Here is a 23827-nt window from a genome sequence, read left to right as displayed (position 1 = left end):
TTCACGTTCACTTCTCCGTTGCTGTAGGCTTTCCTCTAAGTTCTGAGCATGTGCCTGAATGCGTGCAATATCTATACCATCCTGAAGGGACGCAGTCAAGCATTTGTCCATCAGATGGGGCCCTAGGCCCTTTACAAATCGGTGTACCCTGTCGCTCATATCTGCTACCATGGCCGAAGCATACCTGGCCAAGGAGTTAAAACGGAGGCTATACTCTAGGGCACTCATACTGCCTTGCCTCAAATTTAAGAATTTATCGGCCCTAGCTCGCCGAACTTCTGGGGGCATATAATGACGGAGAAAAGCATCAACAAACTCTTGCCATACCGGGGGAGGTGCATTTGCTCCCCGTGAAGCCATCCATACCGTATACCACTGAATCGAGACATCTATCAATCTATATGACGCTAACTCCACTGACTCGGTGTCCGAAGCATGTATCAACCGGAGCGTCCTTAGCATACCATCAATAAAGTCCTGGGGATCCTCCTCCGGTTTTGACCTAAAGAATTCCGGAGGGTTCAAAGTAATGAAATCATGGGCTCCTGCACTAATAGCCCTATCACCATACCCTGAACTGTGCCTCTGAGTCTAGGCCGCAACTAATTGAGTCAATAAAGTAATGGCCTCCTTTGCATCTTGGCTCGAAGCATTTGGTGGAGGAGCTGGAGGTGCTGGAGCTGGGGCTGAGGCTCCCTCACGCTCCTCAGAGACGGGCACTGTCTGGGAGGACTGAGATTGAGCCGTACCCTGGGACTCACTTTCCTCTACTACCGGTGGCGGTGCTTCCTTAGCCCGCTTCTCTGCCACCGTCTTTCCCTTTTGGGCTGCCGTAGTCTTTCCCTTTTTAGGCATCTCTAAAATACACAACACACGATTTAGGAGCAAGAATTTCTTACATCATAGCTCTATCGCACGATTCTTATGAAGAAAGAAGGTCATTTATTCCTAAAATGTCCACAGCTTCTTGTTTATAAGTGTGGCGCGCAACACACCCATAACTAAGACTCTACTAGACACGGCTCATAGACACACCCTAGGACTGAACTGCTCTGATACCACTTTTGTCACGACCCGACTCGGGGCCGCGACGAGCACCCGGTGCTAGCCCACCCAGGCACCCTCTTATCTTACTCTTATGCTTACATCTAGGTGAGCCACATAATTACACATGCATTTCCATTCATTCGTCAACTAGTCCCATTTGGACAACAACACATTTATATCATTATAGGCATCTATGCCACATCAATGTACATGGGCCAACGTGGCCAACAAAAGGATATACAAAACATAGGCCGACACGGCCAAACACATCTACCCCCACACACACACGTCTATGAGCCTCTAAGAGTATAACATATCACATTAGCGGGACAGGACCCCGCTATGCCCATAATTATATACACAAAAGAATGAGTACCCAAAAGATATAGCTCCGAAGGAAATGGAGCTCTCTATGTAATCTCCGAATAGGCAGCTATGGATCAAGTCTGTCTCCCAGAGCACCTGCGGGCATGACGCAGCGTCCACAAACAAAAGGACGTCAGTACGAAGAATGTACTGAGTATGTAAAGCATGAGAAACGTCAATAAATAAACATCATGAATAACATATGAAATAGCATAGGAGGGGGAGACAATAATATCATCGTCATAGCACTTACCTGCCTTTCGTAGGACTTTCCGTTTTTCATACGTATTTGTACACCTACGTCATCATTCGTATTCCATAATAGTACTCGTACCATACTTGTGCTCATATTCGTATACATGTCCTTATTCGTATTCTTATACATAGTTTTATGACATTCATATTAATATTATATACATAGTCATTTCATATACATAGCATTTACATAGCATACCCGACCCCATAGGATCGGTGTTTCATACATACTTTGCCAACCAAGGCTCAAGGTTACTCATACCTGGCCCTACCAAGGCTTCAGGGTTATCCGTACCATCTGCAGTAGTGTGCGCGCGTTTCGTAATCGTATACATACTTTATACATATTCATATACATATATCCTACCCGGCGTTATAAGCTCGGGGTTCCATTATAGCCCTTCATAGGCACATATAAGTATAATAGCCCGTAGGCACCTCTAGCATCATTATTATTATCATCGTCATCACTATCATCAACATTTTTGCTACATCTATATCTTATGCTTACTCATCATATGGGGTGCGTAGTACAATCGTAGTACATATCGAGGATCGTGAGCTTATGAGCTCGGAGTGTCAATCATTTGAATACAACATACTCATATAGAGGATTTAAGAGTTTGGCCAAGGAACCATGCCTTATGAAAGAAGGGTTAGCCTTACATGCCTTTTCGTCGGACTATTCTACACTTGCACGTTTCCTTCCAATGCTAGCGTCTATACCTTCATTAATATCATAACAATGGCCATTAGTCATTCACATTATCCACATTATCTAGATTCCTTAATTTTCCTCTAATTCACCCATATTCATGGTCATAACATCCAACTTTGTCCATTCGTCTAAAGTGCCTAGTTCATGATCTTAGTACCATTTATAATACATTTATATCGCAACACAACAACATCCATGATTCAATTCAAACTATTCCTCAAAATGTCACTATTCATCATTCATGACCTACTTGACCATATTTTCTACAATTCACGTATTTCAACTCTTCAATACCTTAAACATCATGTAAAAATCATGAATCTTACCTTAGAAGTTGTAGGAACAAGCTTTGGTTAATAATACTCCACTTTGAGCAAAACCCTAGTTTTTCTCCATTTGGGTTTCTTGACCTAGATGATCCTTGATGATGTTCTTACTCTTGATTCACCTTGTTTTATGTTGTTGATGACTTATGATCCTTGCAAACTTGTATAATAAATGTAGAGAGAGGTTTTAGAGATAAGTGGTGTAATGTTGTAATGAAATAAAACAAGTGTTGGTCCCTTTATTTAATGACTTGCAAAATCTGTGCTGAGGTGAACAGTGGTCGTCCATCATGGTTTACGACCCGTATTGCAGTTTACGGACCGTCCCTCGCGATCGTCTTTAACCATTTCCAGAACCAGAAGCTTTGGCTACTTGCATGGTGATTTACGACCATGGTTTACGGGCCGTAAATCACTTTACGGTCCGTCCTCCAGGTCGTATTTTACCATTTCTCGACTGGCAGAAAGTTGAAGCCTTGCATGGCAGTTTACGACCTGCTACTGTACGGACCGTATACCAGTTTACAGTCCGTCCTAGCACTTTACGACCACTGGGCAGTTGCAATTCTACAACTTCCCATATTTCTTAGACTTCTCATTTTAATCACCCACGTCCATGCACATGCATTGCTCACCTTATATCTCATCTTAACTTAGCCAACTTTCTCATCTCACATCGGATACCTTCGAAATCTCGCTTAAGGTCATCAAACGTCGTTTCTTGCTCATGGACATCATGCACTCATACTTATCACTAGTTCGTTCACTTACGTACCAACGGAAAATTTTTTCGAGGTGTAACAATACTTGCATATCAAAATATAATCAAATCCATGCCAAAACATCTCCCAAAACAGCCCCTAATTGTAACACCTCGTGCATTCGGGCTAAGATTTGTCTCATAAGACGGGGGTATAATGAACCCAATTTGAGTAGTGTATAAATGGTATTTGAAACCCAATCAAGACATGAGAAGAGTCTTTGGGCAAAGCAAAGTTGAAAGCCACTCTACGGGGCATGTTTGCAAGTGAGTTTATAGAAGGTATTATTTCCAACGACCATAACCCCTTTATTAATTTGGAATTTGGGAAAACCTCCTTGATAAAAGTTGTATCCCTTTGAAATATCTTTCCAACGGTATATTATGGGTCTTGAAAAGAGCTATGTACAAAAGGTAATGCCCGTTTTACTAAACAGTGTTCTGTCGATTTACGGTGGAAACATACAGACCGTAAAAATTATACGGTGGAACATACGGACCGTAAAAATTATACGGGCCATATATTCCAGTCGTAAAATTGGTCCAGAAAGTCCAAATCACTGGAATGGTTTTACGGTATGATATACGGTCCGTACAAATTATACGGGACGTAAAATGGGGCGTAAAATGGGTCCGAAAGTAATTTTAAAACTTCGTTCTAAGGCTTTTTCACTTCATTCTTCACACCCCCAAGCCCTAGAATGACCTTATACTCTCTCCCATCATCAAGAACATTAAGGTAAGCCTATTCTAATCATTCCAAGTCAATTCTAAAATATATCCTTGTAATCTAAGCAAGAAATCATTGTTCATAAACTAGGATTTTCAAGAAAACCCATCTCAAGGTTCAAGATCCAAGATTTTGGGAAATCTTCTTCAAGTTCAAATCTTTAATTCAAGTTTGGAGCATTACCAGGTATGTAGAGTTACTATCTGCGTGTGGGAACATCATTGTTCTTCCCCACGCCTCATAATCCATAAATTATGATTCTCTACTAAAACTAGGGTTTCTATACCATGCTCATGATAACCCTAGGTCCATGTCCATGATTATATTATGAATGAATTGTTATAATTCCATCATTGAGTGCTTAATATTTCTTTATGATTATTGAGAATCCGTCTGTAATACATGAAAACCCATATCTTGTATTCCATGGGTTCTTGCATGCATGTTTTTAAATAAGGTGATTATTTCATGAATATCCTACATGTCTACAAGTTTTCATGCAACTATATTATATAATTACTTTCATGCTATGATACATGATACATACATACTAAATACAAGTTATTTCATGAAACTATATTTACAAGTTATTTCATGAAACCATATTTACAAGTTATTTCATGACACCATGTTTACAAGTTATTTCATGAGACCATGTTTACAAGTTATTTCGTGAAATCATGATTACAAGACAAGTACAAGTTAATTCACGAAAATCATGGGCTTCTTAGCCAACTATTTTATATCATGTTTTTGGGAGTTGCACGAATTACAGAGAAGGCTCAGATAGCCTGAAATTATGTAGCCACCATAGGACAAGGATCACTCCGCCCAGATAGGACGATACCTTAATTTTACACTGAATGGATCCATCAGGCACGTTACCACCTTATACCCCGGCAAGGTATAGGGGCTCTGCTGGTCCGGCGAGGTACCAGACTCCACGTATCCACGTGGTGATATCATGTGTCGGTTTATGAAATGCTATCCCTACTTATCATGTTTCACTTATGTTATATATATATATATATATATGTACTCATGCTCATGTTCATGTCCGGGTTTTCAGTTTCAGTTCTTATCATGTTATTCCATGTCCCATGTTGTTTCTTCCAGTTGCTTTACATACCAGTACATTCAATGTGCTGACATCCTCTTTATTGCCCGGGGGCCTGCATTTCACGATACAGGTACGGATTTATAGGACGACGCCTCTGCTCATTAGGATCTGCACGTACCAGCTTATTGGTGAGCCCCATCTCATTCGGGGTTTAGGCATTATCTTTCTTTATCTAGTTTTGCATCTAAAGGTATGCTGGGGGCCTTGTCCCAGCAAGTATGTTACGTGTTTTTCAGACCCATGTTAGAGGTTTCATAGACAAGACAAGTGTCATGTTAGACTTCCAGAGTTGGTTAGCCGGTTTGGCTCACTTATGATATTGTCCGCATTCATGACTTAATCAAATATTTATGTTTAATATTATGACTTACTATATTTTATAAAAGCTCATCATGCACTTCACGTTATATCTCCACTCATGTATGCCTCATGATGGTTCAGCAAGCCATGTGGTTCGCTCGGTCACATGCAGTCAGGCACCGAGTGCCGTGTTACGCCCAGGCCATGGTTCGGGGCGTGACAAAACTTGGTATCAGAGCCTAGGTTCAAGTGTCTTTAGGGAGTCTATGAAACTGTGTCCAGTGCGGTCACTTTTATATGTGTGAGGGCCCCATACATATAAATAGTTGACCACCAAGACATTCAGGATTGTCTCAATTATTTCATATTCTAGATCGTGCAGTTAGAGAAATACTTTTAGGATGTTTTCCTAATTCGTGCGAGTACGTATTTTCAGAAGATGCCTGCGAAAAGGAAATACACCAGAAAGGCTACAGCCACCAGCCAAGGGGCTACTGCAGAAGCTGTCATGACCCAACCCCGTAGGCCGCGACTAGTGTCCGAGCTGGACACCCGTACGCACCCAATAACCCAAATCAGCATATAATTGAATTATATAGATATAAGGGGCGAGTGGCGTTTCAAACTGTCACATATGAGTGAATATAGCGCACGGAAGCCGATAAGGCTGTCACAAATTATACCATCCCAAAATATATACGCAACCCATATGTATGTCTACAGACCTCTACGAGTAACAACAGAATCATAAGACGGGACAGGGCCCCGTCGTACCCCTGAATAAACATATACAAAAACAACAGAAAATTATGTACCAAAATGTGGGCTCCGGACAAAGGAGCACTCCAAGACAGCAGAGTGGATGTCCTAAGCGGGTGGATCATAAAATCGACCGTCTGTACCTGCGGGCATGAAACGCAGCCCCCGAAGAAAGGGGGTCAGTACGGAATATATACTGAGTATGTAAACCTTGGAATGCAGTAAACAAAATCATAACCGGAACAGAAGGTACAGAAAATGAGTGCAATGTTCAGAATACCAAAATGCTTATTTATAAAACATAAATAATGCATGCAAAAACATATGCCAAATCCGGCCCCAGTATGGGACTCGGTGAACAGAACATGGTCGCCACCCCGTCACTGGCGCCATAACACATCATACTCCAGAACAGAGAATAGCCCCATAACATATCATAGCATATCAGATGGCCATATCATATCATAGCATCATATATCAGAATGTATGTACATAGCACATCATACTCCAGAACCTATGTACATGTCCAACCGGCCCCCTCACATCGAGACACGGCGAACAATGCAGTGGATTATGCGTGATAACATATCCTGGCCCGGGCTCAGTGAAGGAAGCATTGAGGCATCCACGAGTAGAGTAGTGAGAAACTAAATGCAATGTAAAATATAAAACATTTACCAAGACTCGATCGAACAATCCAAACGACAGGTTATTTAGAAAGGAATCAGACAAAATGATATACAAAGGTCTCGAGAATTGTGGGCCCAACTCGGGTCAAACCGAGGGACGTACAAGGATTACGAACATTAGACCTGATGGAGTCATCTACGAACGTTTCAAAGCAATCGAGTTCTGTTTGTGAAAGTTACGGACGTTTTAAGGTGCAAGACTCTCTTAGGAGTAAAAAGTATTTAAGCTATTTTTCCATCAAGCATATCAAAGCATAAAGTCCATAATTCAATTACATTGAAATGAATAAGGGTCATAACTATGCTCTGATCTCTAGGAATAGAGTTTCCCCCGAGGCTTATATCAGAGCCTATTATGACTAAGACATGCCAAAAGAAAGAAAGGTAGGACTTTACATACCTCGTTCGCTTCTTAAGCTAATCCAAACTCAAGTTCCGGACTTCCCAAGATCTATAATGTGTCAATGAATACCGAACATTAACTATAGGCATTTAGAAATTCAACCTCAAGTTAACACTTGTCTACAAGAATTTCGGCAGCGTCTCCCCTGTAAATTTAACATCCCTGAGAATTTAACTCGGCCAAATTCATCAACAACCATACCAACAATACTAATAATGTCACGACCCAACCCCGTAGACCACGACTAGTGCCCGATCTGGGCACTCAAACGCATTCTAGTATATGGCGGAAGCCGACAAGGCTGTATATCAAATTTGGCTAATTTTTAGAAAAAATTCGGCAGAGTTTCCTTTGTTTTACGGACTATCCCATATATCCTGCACGCAGAAAATACCAACAAAGGCCACACAGGGCCAACAAAGCAACATTTAAATATATGCGGACCGGCCGCCGCGGCGAATGGGATCGCCCAAACACAACATAAGCACCCAACTGTACAGAAAGATCCCGACCCACAACATGTCCACAGACCTCTAACAAACCGACAGAATCATATGACGGGACAGGGCCCTGCCGTACCCATGAACGAGAATATACATATATCGAAGTGACAGACTATACCAAAAGATGGCTCTGAATAAAAGAGCGCCCCAAGAATAGCAGAATGAGATCCTAAGCAGACGGATCAGCAAACCTGTCGTCGGTACCTGCGCGGCATGAAAACGTAGCCCCCGAAGGAAGGGGGTCAGTACGAAATATGTACTGAATATGTAAAGCCTGAGCTGCAGAAATAAAATCATAACTGGTGCAGAGCATACAGAAAGTAAGCGGAAAATCCAAAGTATCAGATACATATTTCCAAAACATGCAGAGTGTGTACAGAACATATGTCATATCAAATCCGGCCCTGCCAAGGGACTCGGCAGACAGAACGTGGCCACCCTCCCGACGCTGGTGCCATAACACAGAAGAATCAGAATAGGGGCATAACCTCGTAACATAATATGTCATATCAGATGGCCATAGTAAATCATATCAGAACAAACGTACATGGCACAGCATACTCCACAAACCCATGTACGCATATACCTGCCCCCTCACATCGAGGCACGGCGAACAATGCAGGGGATTACGCTTGACAACATATCCTGGCCCGGGCTCAGTGTGGGAAACATTGGGGCATCCACGAATAGAGTCGTGAGAAACTAATGCAAGTAAAATATCATAAATGTTTCCATAGACTCAATGAGGCATATCAAAGACAAACCGATCCGATGAAGTCGGAAGGAATCATAGTAAATGAGTTGCGAGTATCAAAACAATTTATCAGACTTAATGAAATATTTAAAACCATATTAGTTAGGTAATTAAAAGGGTAGTCGAAACATTCCTTTCAAAAATCGTTCAAAAAGGGGACTTTAGTACATTAAGGGCAAAACCGGGAATAGCGGGCCCACCTCGGAACAAGCAAGGCGGTGGGCTCAAATTACGCCCTTTAAGCTTATGGGGTCACCTATAAAGGTTCTACGGACATTCTATAGCTTTTCAAGGAGTTTAGAGAAAGTTTGCATAATTTCAGGAAAAGCATATCAAAATGGTTCAATTCTACTGAAGGAAAAACTGAGATTTTCTCTTACGGATTCCGATGGCCAAGAAGGTCTTTTGAGGCCCGAATCCGATCCTAAAACACTTAGACATGCCAAAAGAAGGATCGGGGTAGCTTTACATACCTTTCAAGCTCCTTACGCCTTTCCAAACTCACTTCCCGTTTCGTCAAAAATCTGCAAATGGTCAAGTTTGCCAATTGTAAGTTATAGATGCTACAAATTCAATTCAACTCTTATTTGTCTACCGAAATTTCGGCAGCACTTCCCCTATACATATAGCACCCCTGAGAACTTAACTCGGCTTACAATCATCAACAACAACCCAAGCAACAACATCAACATCAACAACAAACATTAGAAACACAATATGGCAACACTAGTTCTACTTGCCGACATAATGTCATAACCTTTACTTTAACCTTAACTTTCAAACTAATATCAATGATTTCACACTCATTATCAATCAAGGTTATCACAGTATAGATTTAGAAACATTTCATATCCTTTCCTCAAGTTATACACACGATATACACAATATACTACTTTCCGCCAAAGTCATAACTTGTTCAAAACATCAAATCTTTGGCATACATTTTAATAACATGTTTCCAACTCCCAAATTCATTAATGATTAACGCAACTAACAACCAAATAACTTCATTTTCCTAATGTCGGAAAATCATACTAAAACGACATAAGTTTCTACATTCCATTTCAAAGCAAACTCATATTGTTTTACTTTTATTTACATTGCAAACATCACAATAACCCACTAACACACTAAGCAAACTTAATTCATTTCCATTCCAACTCCAACACACCACACGGCCATGTGCTCTTTTTATCACTCCAACTCAATTCATTCCACTTCCATTTCCAATATGCATTTCACCACAATCACAACTAGAATATAACACAAATTCAACACATTATGGCTATACAACATATACATTCACACGACCATACACTAATAACATATACCCACTTTGCAAACTTCCATTTCTCCATACACTCAACACATTTCTACATACTACAACACAAACAAGACTCCAAAACACAATAATAAGGGATGAATTCTTACCTTCTCACTCAATCTTCTTCACTTGGCTATATGATCAAGATGATGAACCAAGGGCTCTTTCTTCCAAACCAACTACACCAAGTTGAAAAGGGACCTTGAATTAGTAGGAATTCAACAAGAGATTAATTTTTAGAGGGAGATTTTTGATGGTGATTTTCCAATACCAAACCCGAAACCCCTTTTTTTCTTGCTCTCTCTTTGCTTGTTCTTTCTCTTCTAATTTTTCTTGACTTACTAATGCATATAATGGTCCCTTAATTAATTTGTCACATGGTTACCATGTGACTTGGGTTTGGGCCAAGTATGTTGGCCAGCCACCCCATTTGAGTTGGCCCCAAATTTTTCCTTCAATTATTTGGGCCCAATTGATTATAATTCCCGTTTTGTAATTCCCGAAACTAATTTTCGAAATCCCAAATTTTCCCTTAGCGTTCCTCGACACTTCCATATTAATATTCTTTCATAACAACTCAAGGGTTACATAAATTCAATTATGACCTTATTTCATACAAGTCCAAATTATTTCCAATTTTCCAAAGGTGTGAAAACACGGGATATAACAAATAACCATACTAATAACATCAACAATCAACTTAAAACGCATTCTAACATTAGTAATCTTCTTATCTACATAGTTCATCAACATACCATTCAACTACATACATTCAAGCCGATATCAACGTTCACATATTCATTACTAATCCGAGATCACTCAAACACAATCCAAGAATATTTCAAACAATCTACATAATATTCAAAAAATTCCACCAACATACCATACTCCACCCGAAAACTCCCCAACTTCCCTAGGAACATTTTCAATGCATTTCTTGCTTCCAAATTCATGAATTATTCCAACAACCCACATATTAATAACATTATTCTCACAATTAAAGAAACGACACCAAAATCACGTTGGCTTCCAAAACATCCCCCACTAATTACAACTTGAACTTGAATCATCAAATTCTCATTTTCATCATAGAATACATATCAACAACAACCAAATTATTACATAAAAATTAGTTCATCTTCCTACACCATACACACATGCACGACCAAGCCTCCAACATGCATAGTTTCATGATTTTCATCTATTTCTACATACTATAACATACACAAACCATTTATAACATATAAAAGAAGATTAAATCTTACCTTTTCTTCTCAACTTCTCAACTTAGCTAGAGTTGTGATTTTGCAACAAAGAGCGGTTTTCTTGTTTCAACAATTATACCACGTTGAAGAGGACCCTTGAATTAGTAAGAATACTAGAAAATATAATTTTTTTGATCAAGATTTTTGATCTTCTTTTTCTCCCTCTTTGGCCGAAACCCCTTCCTCTTGCTTGCTCTTTTTTTTTTTTTTTTTTTTTTCTTGAATGTTCTAGGATGAAGAATAATAGGCCTTTTCCTTATTTATTTACTTGTGTTAAAATTTCTCATGGGCCTTGGGCCTTTCTCTATGGCCGGCCACCCCCCTTGGGCTTTTTTTTTTTTTTTTGATTTTTCCAAGCCCAATTACTTCATGTCCATTTCTTGTAATTCATGGAACTATTTTTCCAAATTTCCAATTTTGCCCTTAGCCTTCCTCAATATTTCCGCATCAATATTTTTCATGAACAACTTATGCATTATCAAAATATAGCCTTATCTTTAACTTGTCGCAATTGTCCCAAATTATCCGAATGTGCAAAATACGGGATATAACATCCTCCCCCCCTTTAAAACATTCGTCCTCGAATGTTGAAATAGTCTTATTGGGTCTTGCAAGCATTTCAGGGGAAGTTTCCTTTTACAAACAACACACAAAACCCATTCACCTACTAATATAACCAATTACGGCATTTAGATTATCTATAGGCATAGGAAACAAGTGCGGATACTTCGTCTTCATCTCCTCCTTGTTATTGTTCTGCTTCTAATTTGGTGATAACTCTGATTCATGGGTGACTTTACTAACATTACGAACAATCTGATAAAGTCTACTATACCTCAAATTGGGCTTTCCACTCCTGCCGAGTCTTATTATACGTCCCATAGGTGACGTCCTCAAGAATAGCCTTTCACCAACTTGGAACTTTAGGTGTTGACGTCGATTTTCGAAGTATGATTCCCGTCGACTCTGGGCTGCCAGCAACCATTTCTAAATGGATCCTTCTTTATCAACCACCAGCTAGATTGTATCTGGGTCAATTAACTTAGTTCTGTCGACATCGAACTAACTGATCAGTCATTTGCACTTCTTGCTATACCAAATCTCACATGGTGCCGCTTCGGGTTGACCCTTTTTATATTTGTTGACCTCTCCAGGTGCCTTCCAGATTCTCTCCCTACACCTATCTCATGGCACACTTTATTTTCAATTTATTTTCACGTCTTTTCGTAATCTTCACGATGTGCCAGCGTATCCTGAACTCTGGCCTCGAGCTAATAAATTTCCTTTCCTGGGGCTTAATTTGTCATAGTTCGTTTTAGGCCTAGTATGCTCTCCCCCCCCCCCCCTTTATTAAAAGGGTCTGTATACGTCTATGCCCTTTAAGCCACCATCGCTTTCCGCGATCTTCTTACATTTGTAACTCCTCCCTTGCGGAGTCCATCATGCCTATCTCCTTGCTAATTACATTCTTGTATTTAGTTTGATCGGTGTACTTATAAGGACATCCATTTCCGATGCTTATTCATTTGGATACACTTCGGCCCTTTACGTCTAATAATGTCTTTAGCCTTTCGGTGCATAACCATTCCTAGTTACTTCCTCCTCTTGGCGAGTAACCGACTTACTATCGCCATTTATTTAAGTATCCTTGTACTCCCATACGCTTGTCTTATTTATTTTATTATTAATTTTTTCCACCGTTCACCTTCCTCAGGTTTGTTTCTCTTTTGTCCTATACCATCACATTCTCGCTCATTTACAAACTTGTTCTTCAACTTTCTACGCAAATAATTTCATGCTTTGCCTGTCGGCTCTTCTGAAGGCTTCGCTTAATCATGTTTCTTACTTTTCACCTTTTCCGACACTTTGATCTCCTTGCCTCCCATTTATTCACTCACTTTCTTTTCTAAATATCGACGTGTTAGCATTTTCCGACCTTAACTTGTAGTAAAATCAGCGTTCGTTTATCTCATAACATCTGTACCCTACCTTTTTCTTTGTCTCTTGAATTTCGTTCGGTTAATATCTTCCGTATATCGCAATACTAGTTGCTAGAACTCACCTCTGGATCAATACAGCCACCAGTGAAAGGTCATACGCATACATATACATTTACCACCATTTCGCTTACAAACATTTCCAACCGCTATTCAGATTCACTCTGATTCCCGAGCTATGTTGCGCTTTCTTCTTTTTCACCAATCTAGACCGCCTCAGCCTACGCGACCTCTATAAGTGTTTCTAGCCACTCCGCACATTCTAATTTCCTTTAGGTTACCTCAAATTCCCCATTTGTCTCTTATACCTACACTTGTGAAAATTTTATTATACTTCTCAGGGGGTCACCCATCCCAGAATTGCTCTGGCCCTAGCACGCTTAACCTCGAAACTCTAGTGCATTTCGACACGTTAATGCTAATATAATTGCACCCACTTCCTCACACGACTTTTTTTCACACAGTCTAGGGCAAGCTGGGGTCTTATCAATTTCCGGAAAGTTTTCGTAGTGGGTCCCACTCCGATCTAGAGAGGATCTTTCATTTTTCTGATTATGCATTTACCGTATTAACCTTCTAAATCTTCAATATTCACCTTTCATTATATGCATGGCTACCTCAACAGTTTTATCAATTCGGGTTTTATCCCAATTCTATTAATAACTAGGAGGGGAAAATATGCCACAAAATAGAGCCTAGACCTGTCAATGCACATATATTTCAGGAAAAGGAGAATAATATACATGTATCTGCGTTTGGTGGCGCCTCGGGGTCCCGTCGACTAGTCAAGGCATAGATGCGGTTCGAAGGACCACCCGAACTGGAAGCTCCACCACGGCCTCTACCGCGGCCTGCTGGTGCCGGCATACCCTGCCCCGTAGGGCGCATAGCTACGGAAGAAGATGATGAACCAGCAGCTGGCCCAGTAGGCTGAGCCGCACCACCTGAACTACCCCTGTATGGACACTCTCTCACAGTATGGTCTTGATGGCCGCAAGAAAAACAGGCACCTGTAGCACAATAGCACTCTCCAGGGTGGTGCCTCCCACAATAATAACATTGAGGTCTGGGTGGCCTCGTCTGGCCGGAACCTCTGTCCACCTGTGAACCCGAAGGCCTGGAGCTCTGGCCTGCTCCTGAGTACCCTGCATTATCTGGTCTCCGGCTCGAAAACTATGGGGGTGTACTCCGTACTGGCTGGGAAGAATACCTGCTACCCTACTGCTGAGATGTCCTACTCCGAAACTCCCTAGAATACCCAGCTGATCCGGCCCTCCTGGGCTGGCTCCTATCCTGATCTCCGTCGGGCTGACGCCCCCTATGTCGGTCCTCCATACCCTGGGCGTATGCCTGTACCCGGGCAATATCCATCCCTGGCTGGGAAGCCATCGCCAGGAAGCTATCAATCAAATAATTATCTAGCCCCATCACATACCGGTGCACCCTGTCAGCCATATCAGCTACTATAGCGGATGCATATCTGGCAAGTGAGTCAAACTCTAGGCTATACTCTCGGACGTTCCTGCCCCACTGCCTCAGCTGTAAGAATCTGTCAACCCTAGCTCGCCGCAGCTCCGGAGGCAGAAGTGGCCAAGAAAGGCCTCAGTAAACTCGTCCCATACTGCTGGGGGAGCGCCGTCACTCCTGGACATCTCCCAGGACTCATACCAATTAGCAGCTACCACGTGCAACCGATATGAAGCCAATTTGACGGACTCGGTCGTAGAAGCCTTAATCAACCGTAACGTGCGCTGCATCTGTCTGATAAACTCCTGGGGATCCTCCTCGGGTTTTGTCCCAATGAACTCAGGAGGATTACACGTCAAGAACTCACGGGCCCTCGAACTATCATGTCTGTGCGCCTGATCACCCCCTAAACTGTACCTGTGCCCCTGCTCCGCCACCAGTCTGGTCAGCAACTGGACCGCATCTCGCATAGCCCTATCCTCTGCTCCTAGCTGTGGAGCTGGAGGCTCGGGTACTGGAGCTCTGGGGGCTGGCGGCGAAGCCGCCCTCTGGTCTGTAGCTGCTGCTGCTCTAATCCCCTCTAATGCTGGCGGCGTAGCAGAACTAGCTGTCGGGGGCACAACCTCTGGTCTAAGCTGAGCACGGGCCTCGGTAACTCTCTGGGCCTGGCTAGTCTCTCCTGCCACTGCTTTGCTCTTCGGGGCAGCCGTCGCCTTCTTCGGAGGTATCACTGTAAACACAACAATCGGTCAAAAGGAAATCATCCTAATAACACAGCTCTATCGCACGATCTAAGATAAGAAGGAAATGTAACATCCTAAATGTCCTGTAGCCTCCTGTTTATAGATGTGGTGCACAACACACCGAATAACAAGACTCTACTAGACACGGTCTGTAGACACTCCGAGGACGAACCGCTCTGATACCACTTTTGTCACGACCCAACCCCGTAAGCCGCGACTAATGTCCGAGCTGGACACCCGTACGCACCCAATAACCCAAATCAGCATATAATCGAATTATATAGATATAAAGGGCGAGTGGCGTTTCAAACTGTCACATATGCGTAAATATAGCGCACGGAAGGCGATAAGGCTGTCACAAATTATACCATCCCAAAATATATACGCAACCCACATGTATGTCTACAGACCTCTACAAGTAACAACAGAATCATAAGCCGGGACAGGGCCCCGTCGTACCCCTGAATAAACATATACAAAAATAATAGAAAAGTCTGTTCCAAAATGTGGGCTCCGGACAAAGGAGCACTCCAAGACAGCAGAGTGGATTTCCTAAGCAGGTGGATCAGCAAATCGAGCGTATGTACCTGCGGGCATGAAACGCAGCCCCCGAAGAAAAGGGGTCAGTACGGAATATGTACTGAGTATGTAAAGCATGGAATGCAGTAAACAAAAATCATAACCGGAACAGAACGTACAGAAAATGAGTGCAATGTTCAGAATACCAAAATGCTTATTTATAAAACATAAATAATGCATGCAAAAACATATGCCAAATCCGGCCCCAGTATGGGACTCGGTGAACAGAACATGGTCGCCACCCCGTCACTGGCGCCATAACACATCATACTCCAGAACAGAGAATAGCCCCATAACATATCATAGCATATCAGATGGCCATATCATATTATAGCATCATATATCAGAATGTATGTACATAGCACATCATACTCCAGAACCTATGTACATGTCCCACCGGCCCCTTCACATCGAGACACGGCGAACAATGCAGTGGATTACGCGTGATAACATATCCTGGCCCGGGCTCAGTGAAGGAAGCATTGAGGCATCCACGAGTAGAGTAGTGAGAAACTAAATGCAATGTAAAATATAAAACATTTACCAAGACTCGATCGAACAATCCAAACGACAGGTTATTTAGAAAGGAATCGGACGGTAGTCATAGTAAATACCTTTCGGATGTCGCGGTGGATCATACCGAAACGAAACTTCTGGGATCGTCTTTACATAACAAAATGTGACATATAATTCAAGGGAGTAGTTAAAACAATTGTCATTTAGAAGTCGGAATGATAGCCAACCTAAGTTTCCTTCGGACGCCGCTCGGAAAAGAGTTACACAAAACGATATAAAAAGGTCTCGGGAATTGTGGGCCCACCTCTGGTCAAACCAAGGGGACGTACAAGTATTACGAACATTAGTCCTTATGGAGTCATCTACGAACGTTTCAAAGCAATCGAGTTCTGTTTGTGAAAGTTACGGACGTTTTAAGGTGCAAGACTCTCTTAGGAGTAAAAAGTATTTAAGCTATTTTTCCATCAAGCATATCAATGCATAAAGTCCATAATTCAATTACATTGAAATGAATAAGGGTCATAACTATGCTCTGATCTCTAGGAATAGAGTTTCCCCCGAGGCTTATATCATAGCCTATTATGACTAAGACATGCCAAAAGAAAGTAAGGTAGGACTTTACATACCTCGTTCGCTTCTTAAGCTAATCCAAACTCAAGTTCCGGACTTCCCAAGATCTACAATATGTCAATGAATACCGAACATTAACTATAGGCATTTAGAAATTCAACCTCAAGTTAACACTTGTCTACAAGAATTTCGGCAGCATCTCCCCTGTAAATTCAACATCCCCGAGAATTTAACTCGGCCAAATTCATCAACAACCATACCAACAATACCAATAACCATACTAATAACATCAACAATCAACTTAAAACGCATTCTAACATTAGTAATCTTCTTCTCTACATAGTTCATCTACATACCATTCAACTACATACATTCAAGCCGATATCAACGCTCACATATTCATTACTAATCCGAGATCACTCAATCACAATCCAAGAATATTTCAAACAATCTACATAATATTCAAAAAATTCCACCAACATACCATACTCCACCCGAAAACTCCCCAACTTCCCTAGGAACATTTTCAATGCATTTCTTTCTTCCAAATTCATGAACTATTCCAACAACCCACATATTAATAACATTATTCTCACAATTAAAGAAACGACACCAAAATCACGTTGGCTTCCAAAACAGCCCACACTAATTACAACTTCAACTTGAATCATCAAATTCTCATTTTCATCATAGAATACATATCAACAACAACCAAATTATTACATAAAAATTAGTTCATCTTCCTACACCATACACACATGCACGACCAAGCCTCCAACATGCATAGTTTCATGATTTTCATCCATTTCTACATACTATAACATGCACAAACCATTTATAACATATAAAAGAAGATTAAATCTTACCTTTTCTTCTCAACTTCTCAACTTAGCTAGAGTTGTGATTTTGCAACAAAGAGCGGTTTTCTTGTTTCAACAATTATACCACGTTGAAGAGGACCCTTGAATTAGTAAGAATACTAGAAAATATAATTTTTTTGATCAAGATTTTTGATCTTCTGTTTCTCCCTCTTTGGCCGAAACCCCTTCCTCTTGCTTGTTTTTTTTTTTTCTTGAATGTTATAGGATGAAGAATAATAGGCCTTTTCCTCTTTTATTTACTTGGGTTAAAATTTCTCTTGGGCCTTTCTCTATGGCCGGCCACCCCCCTTGGGCTTTTTCTTTTTTTTTTGATTTTTCCTAGCCCAATTACTTCATGTCCATTTCTTGTAATTCATGAAACTATTTTTCCAAATTTCCAATTTTTCCCTTAGCCTTCCTCAATATTTCCGCATCAATATTTTTCATGAACAACTTATGCATTAAACTAGATCAAAATATATCCTTATCTTTAACTTGTCGCAATTGTCCCAAATTATCCGAATGTGTAAAATACGGGATATAACAGAAGCAACCCGCGAAGAAACAGTTCCGACTCAGACAACAGCCCCAACCGCTCGTACAGTTACACCTCCTAGTGATTCAGATGGGGATGTAAGGAATGCTATCAATATGCTCACACAACTGGTAGCAGCTCAGGCCCAACGTCCGGAATCTAGGTCGAGTTCAGGAGGTAATGGGGAGTCTTGAAAGACTAAGGACTTTCTCAGGATGAAATCCCCAGTCTTTACGAGGACAAAGAAAGATGAGGACCCTCAGGACTACATTGATGCTCTCCAAAAGATCTTCAGGATTATGACAGTTACAGAAACTGAAGCGGCTACTTTTGGAGCTCATCAGCTACAGGGCATTGCTAACACTTGGTATGAATCTTGGGAATTATCCCGAGGTGAGGATGCACCTGACGCTACATGGGATGAATTCACAAGTGCATTCCTGGACCACTTCATGCCAATAGAAGTCAGAGAGGCTAAGGCTGAGCAATTTCTGAAGCTTAAGTAGAATGGCAGGTCAGTTCAGGACTACTATTTGGAATTTATCAGTCTGGCTAGGCATGCTCCACATATGGTACCGGATATGAGGGCAAGAGTGAGGAAGTTTGTTGGAGGACTTGATTCCCATTTGTATGATGGGGCTAACATTGTTGCACAGAATGGGGGAATGACCATCTCCAAGATGGTTGCTTTCGTACAGGGCAATGAGACAAGGCTAAAAGAGGTGGAAACCTTGGCGAAAGAGAAAGACAAGGAGTTCAACAAGAGGGTCAAGTCTACCGGACAGTTCAGCGGGAACAGAAACAGGAAATTCTTTAAGAACAGGTCAGCAGGACCTGCTCCGTCCACAGCCAGTGCCCCACTTCCCAAGTTCCGTAATGATAAGAGGCAGAATTTCAGGCAATCAAATTCTTACTCACAGGCTAGTGTGGGTCAGTCGACTTATACTCATCCGATATGCGGCAAGTGTAACAGGAGGCACTCAGGTGAGTGTCGTGTGGGTACTGATGCTTGTTTTAGATGTGGTCGGAAGGGCCATTTCCAGAAAGACTGTCCATCAGCCAAACAGGGTACTGGAGGTAATGTGACGCAGTCCATAAATTCAGCAGCTCCTCGTCACAATCAGGCCTAGCAAGGGCGTGGAACGGCAAGGTCCGGCAATACAGGCGGTGGTCAGAACCGTTTGTATGCACTGACAGGTCGTCAGGATACAGAGGCTAGAGCAGATGTTGTCACAGGTACACTCACAGTTTTCACTTTTGAAGTATATGCCCTTATTGACCCAGGATCCAGCCTATCTTATGTAACCCCTTTTGTTGCTAAGAAATTTGGTATTGAACCCGAAAAATTGTATGAACCCTTTGAGGTGTCCACCCCAGTTGGGGAGTCAGTCATAGCTAGACGTATTTATAGGGGTTGCCCAGTTTTAGTCTATCATCGCAGAACCATAACTGATTTAGCGGAATTAGAAATGGTAGATTTCGATGTGATCATGGGTATGTGTCACGACCCAACCCCGTAGGCCGTGACTAGTACCCGATCTGGGCACCCAAACACATCTATCCAATGCTATCTCAACTGTTATCAAACGCATTCAAGTATAAAGCAGAAGCCGTCAAGGCTATAATTCAAATTTAAATAAGTTCCAGAAAAATTTTGGCAGAGTTTCCTTTGTTTTACAGACTATCCAAAATAACCCTGCGCACAGAAAATACAAACAAAGGCCACACCGGCCAACAAATCAACATATAAACATATGCGGACCGGCCTCCGCGGCGAATGGGATCGCCCCAAACACAACATATACACACATCCGCACAGAAAGACCCTAACCCACAAACACATCTACAGGCCTCTAACAGACATACAGAATCATATGACGGGATAGGGCCCCGCCGTACCCAGAATTACCATACGTACAGAATATACAGATGTCAGAAGATATATACCAAAAGTACACGCTCCGGATCAAAGGAGCTCTCCAAAATAGCAGAATCTGTGCCCTAGACTGGCGGCGTATCACCGGGTGCGTCTGTACCTGCGGGCATGTAACGCAGCCCCCGAAGAACCGGGGGTCAGTACGAAAAATGTACCGAGTATGTAAAGCAGAAACATAACAAACATAATCATAGTCTGAACCGGAAGCACAAAAATATAGCGGACAGAACCATAAATCAAACGGACGGACAGGATCATGGTCCAGACGGACGGGCATAATCACAATCCATACGGACAGACAGAATCAGAATCCATACGGACAGACAGAATCATAACAGGGCACAGGAACGTGGTCGCCACTCCTGTCTTTGGCGCCACAACATATCATATTTCAGAAGATTTCATATCTTCGAACATCTCCATCACATAACACATCATATCATAACCACGGTAACCCCGGGGACAGATCACACGCCGGGAAACCGGACACATCATACTTCGTAACATATACACGGTAACCGGGGACGGACATATACCACAGTACCCCAGAACCGGACACATCATACTTCGGAATTCATACATGGGACCCGGCCGCCGACAAGGGACTCGGCGGCCCATCCGCACGATATAAACCGGCCCGGGATCCGGTGAAAGGAAGCTTTGAGACATCCACGAACAGATTAATGAGAAACCACATACATACGGATCGTTATACCGACTCAATCAAACTGAAGTAGGCCAAATGGCGAGTCAAATCAGAGTATTCGGATAGTATGCATAATACGCGCCTATGTCCTACTTGGGAAGGCACGACAGATTATTATCAGGATCAGATTCTCAGATGTCCAGAAATCATTTTGTAAGATTTCCATAAAAATAGTCATTTCATAATCACAATAATAGTCCAGATGTTTTCTGAGAAAATCGGACAGAACCAAAGTAATTAAGGTTATACAGAAGGCATCGGGCCTTGTGGGCCCGCCTCGGACCAACTCGAGGCGACATATGTAAATTACTGATAATAGACCTTATGAGGTCATCCATAGTCATTTGGAGGTATTCCGACTCCGTTTAGGAAAGTTTTATACAAAAGTTCACTTTAGGGACAAGTTATAAGAGAAATGATTCAATTTTACTGAAGGAATTGGAGCGGATTTCCATCTCGAATCCCGAGGAACAAAGTCGTATTTAAGGCTTGCGGCCGAGCCTATTACATTCAGAACATGCCTAAGAATAAAGGGGAAGGATTTACATACCTCAATTGCGTCTTACGCTCGCTTGGTTTCGATTCCAATTTCGTCCAGAATCTACAAATGGTCAAGTTTGCCAAATGTCAAATTCAAGCTTTTCAATAATCCAAACTTATTACATACCTGCCTACCGAAATTTCGGCAGCATTTCCCCTATATATATATCATCCCCGAGACTCAGCTCGGCTCAATTTATCAACCCAGCAACCCAGAAACAACATCAATAACAACAACAAGCATTACAAAACACATAATATGGCATACTAGCCATCTTTCCGACATAACATCACATCTTTCATTCCGACCTTACATTTCCAAACCAATTTTACCATTTTCATATTCATCACTTATCAAGGCCATTACAACATACGTTGGAGGCATATCATACCATTTTCACAAGATATACATAGGGTATACACCATATACAAGTTTCCTACCAAAAGCATAATTCGCCCACAACTTCCAATCTTTTAGCAAACATGTTCATGATATATTTCTATCTTTCAACTTCATCAATGCCAACCATAATTTGCCTCTTAATACTTTGATTTCCATATTTACATAAGTTACAATGAACTTGCATGTTTTCCTACAACAACTTAACAACCATTTTTCAATAACAACTAAAGCCATTATTCTTCTATTCATTTCACAATAACACAATTGGCATACTAACGGGATTTAATTCACATTCCATCATCCCCATAGCATCACACGGCCACACCCTACTTTTTCCAAATTCCACTATTTCATTCAACTTTCACTTCCAATACAATTTCTACCATAACAATAACTAGATTACCACATGAATTCAAGTCATCATATACTTGCAACACATACATATACACGACCAACATGCATATACTTCTAACACACAAAATTTTCATGCTTTTCATTCATTTCCACACACTACATCATACATATACCTTCCATATCATAACAAAAGCATAAAATCCTTACCTTCTCCAAGACTTTCCACTTGCCACTAGAATTGTCCTCTTGCCAAGATAATTGTACCAAGTTCGAGAGGGTCGTGCACTTGTTAAGAGTTCAAGAAAATTATACTTCTTGCATCAAGGTTGAAGCTTGGAATTTTTTTTCTTTTCTCTCCTTTTTTTTTTCTCCTAGCCGTGACCTTCCTCTTCTTTTTCTCTCTCAATTTTTCTTGAATGTTCCAAAAGATGAACATTGATCCATGCATATACTCTTTATATTAATTAGTAATGTGACTAATCACATGACTAATGCTCATGGGTTTGGGCCAACCATGGCCGGCCACCCTCCAAGTTTGGGCCTCAATTTTTCATTTTTTTTAGCCCATTTGGCTACAAATTGTTTTGTAATTTCCGAAACCAATTTCCAAAATTCCTATTTTGCCCTTGGCCTCCTTTCGTAATTCCACACCAACGTATTCATAACCGACACATTCATACCAAGTAAGGTCCAAATATGGCCTTATTCTTTACAAGTCAAGTTATCTCAAATTTTTCGAATAAGCAAAAATGCCGGATGTAACATCCTCCCCCCCTTTAAACCATTCGTCCTCGAATGTTAAATTGACCTCATGGGGCATCATACTACTTCGGGAGGGTTCTTTTTATAATCATCCTTTGTTGACTTTCCGATATGGATTCTTTACCAATATGATGGAGTAATTCTTCACATTACTGACTCGTATGCTTTCATAACATATTTTCTCATATCCCACACAGTCATTGGGCCATGAACTATATTCTAGTAACAGATGAATGCTTTTCGCTCTTTCACAGACGTTGTGTCCCTTCTCCCTTTCCTTCAAGGCTTTTCAGACATTATTCTTACTATCACTTCTTCTCATACTCTTCGGTTCCTTACCGCATCATCATGATTCCACGTCATACCAAACAGATTCAGAACTGGGATCGGACGCACAGGAGCATATCGGACGGATTCGTAATCGGAGGCAAACACACTAAATTATGGCGGACGAATTCGTAGTCAAAGTCAGATGTATGGGAGGGTATCAGATAGATCCGAGATCAGAGTCAGACGTACAGAGATGTATCAGACAGATTC

This window comes from Lycium barbarum, chromosome 11 (genome assembly GCF_019175385.1).
Source record: "Lycium barbarum isolate Lr01 chromosome 11, ASM1917538v2, whole genome shotgun sequence".
Taxonomy (NCBI): Eukaryota; Viridiplantae; Streptophyta; class Magnoliopsida; order Solanales; family Solanaceae; genus Lycium; species Lycium barbarum.
This window is presented reverse-complemented; position numbering follows the sequence as displayed.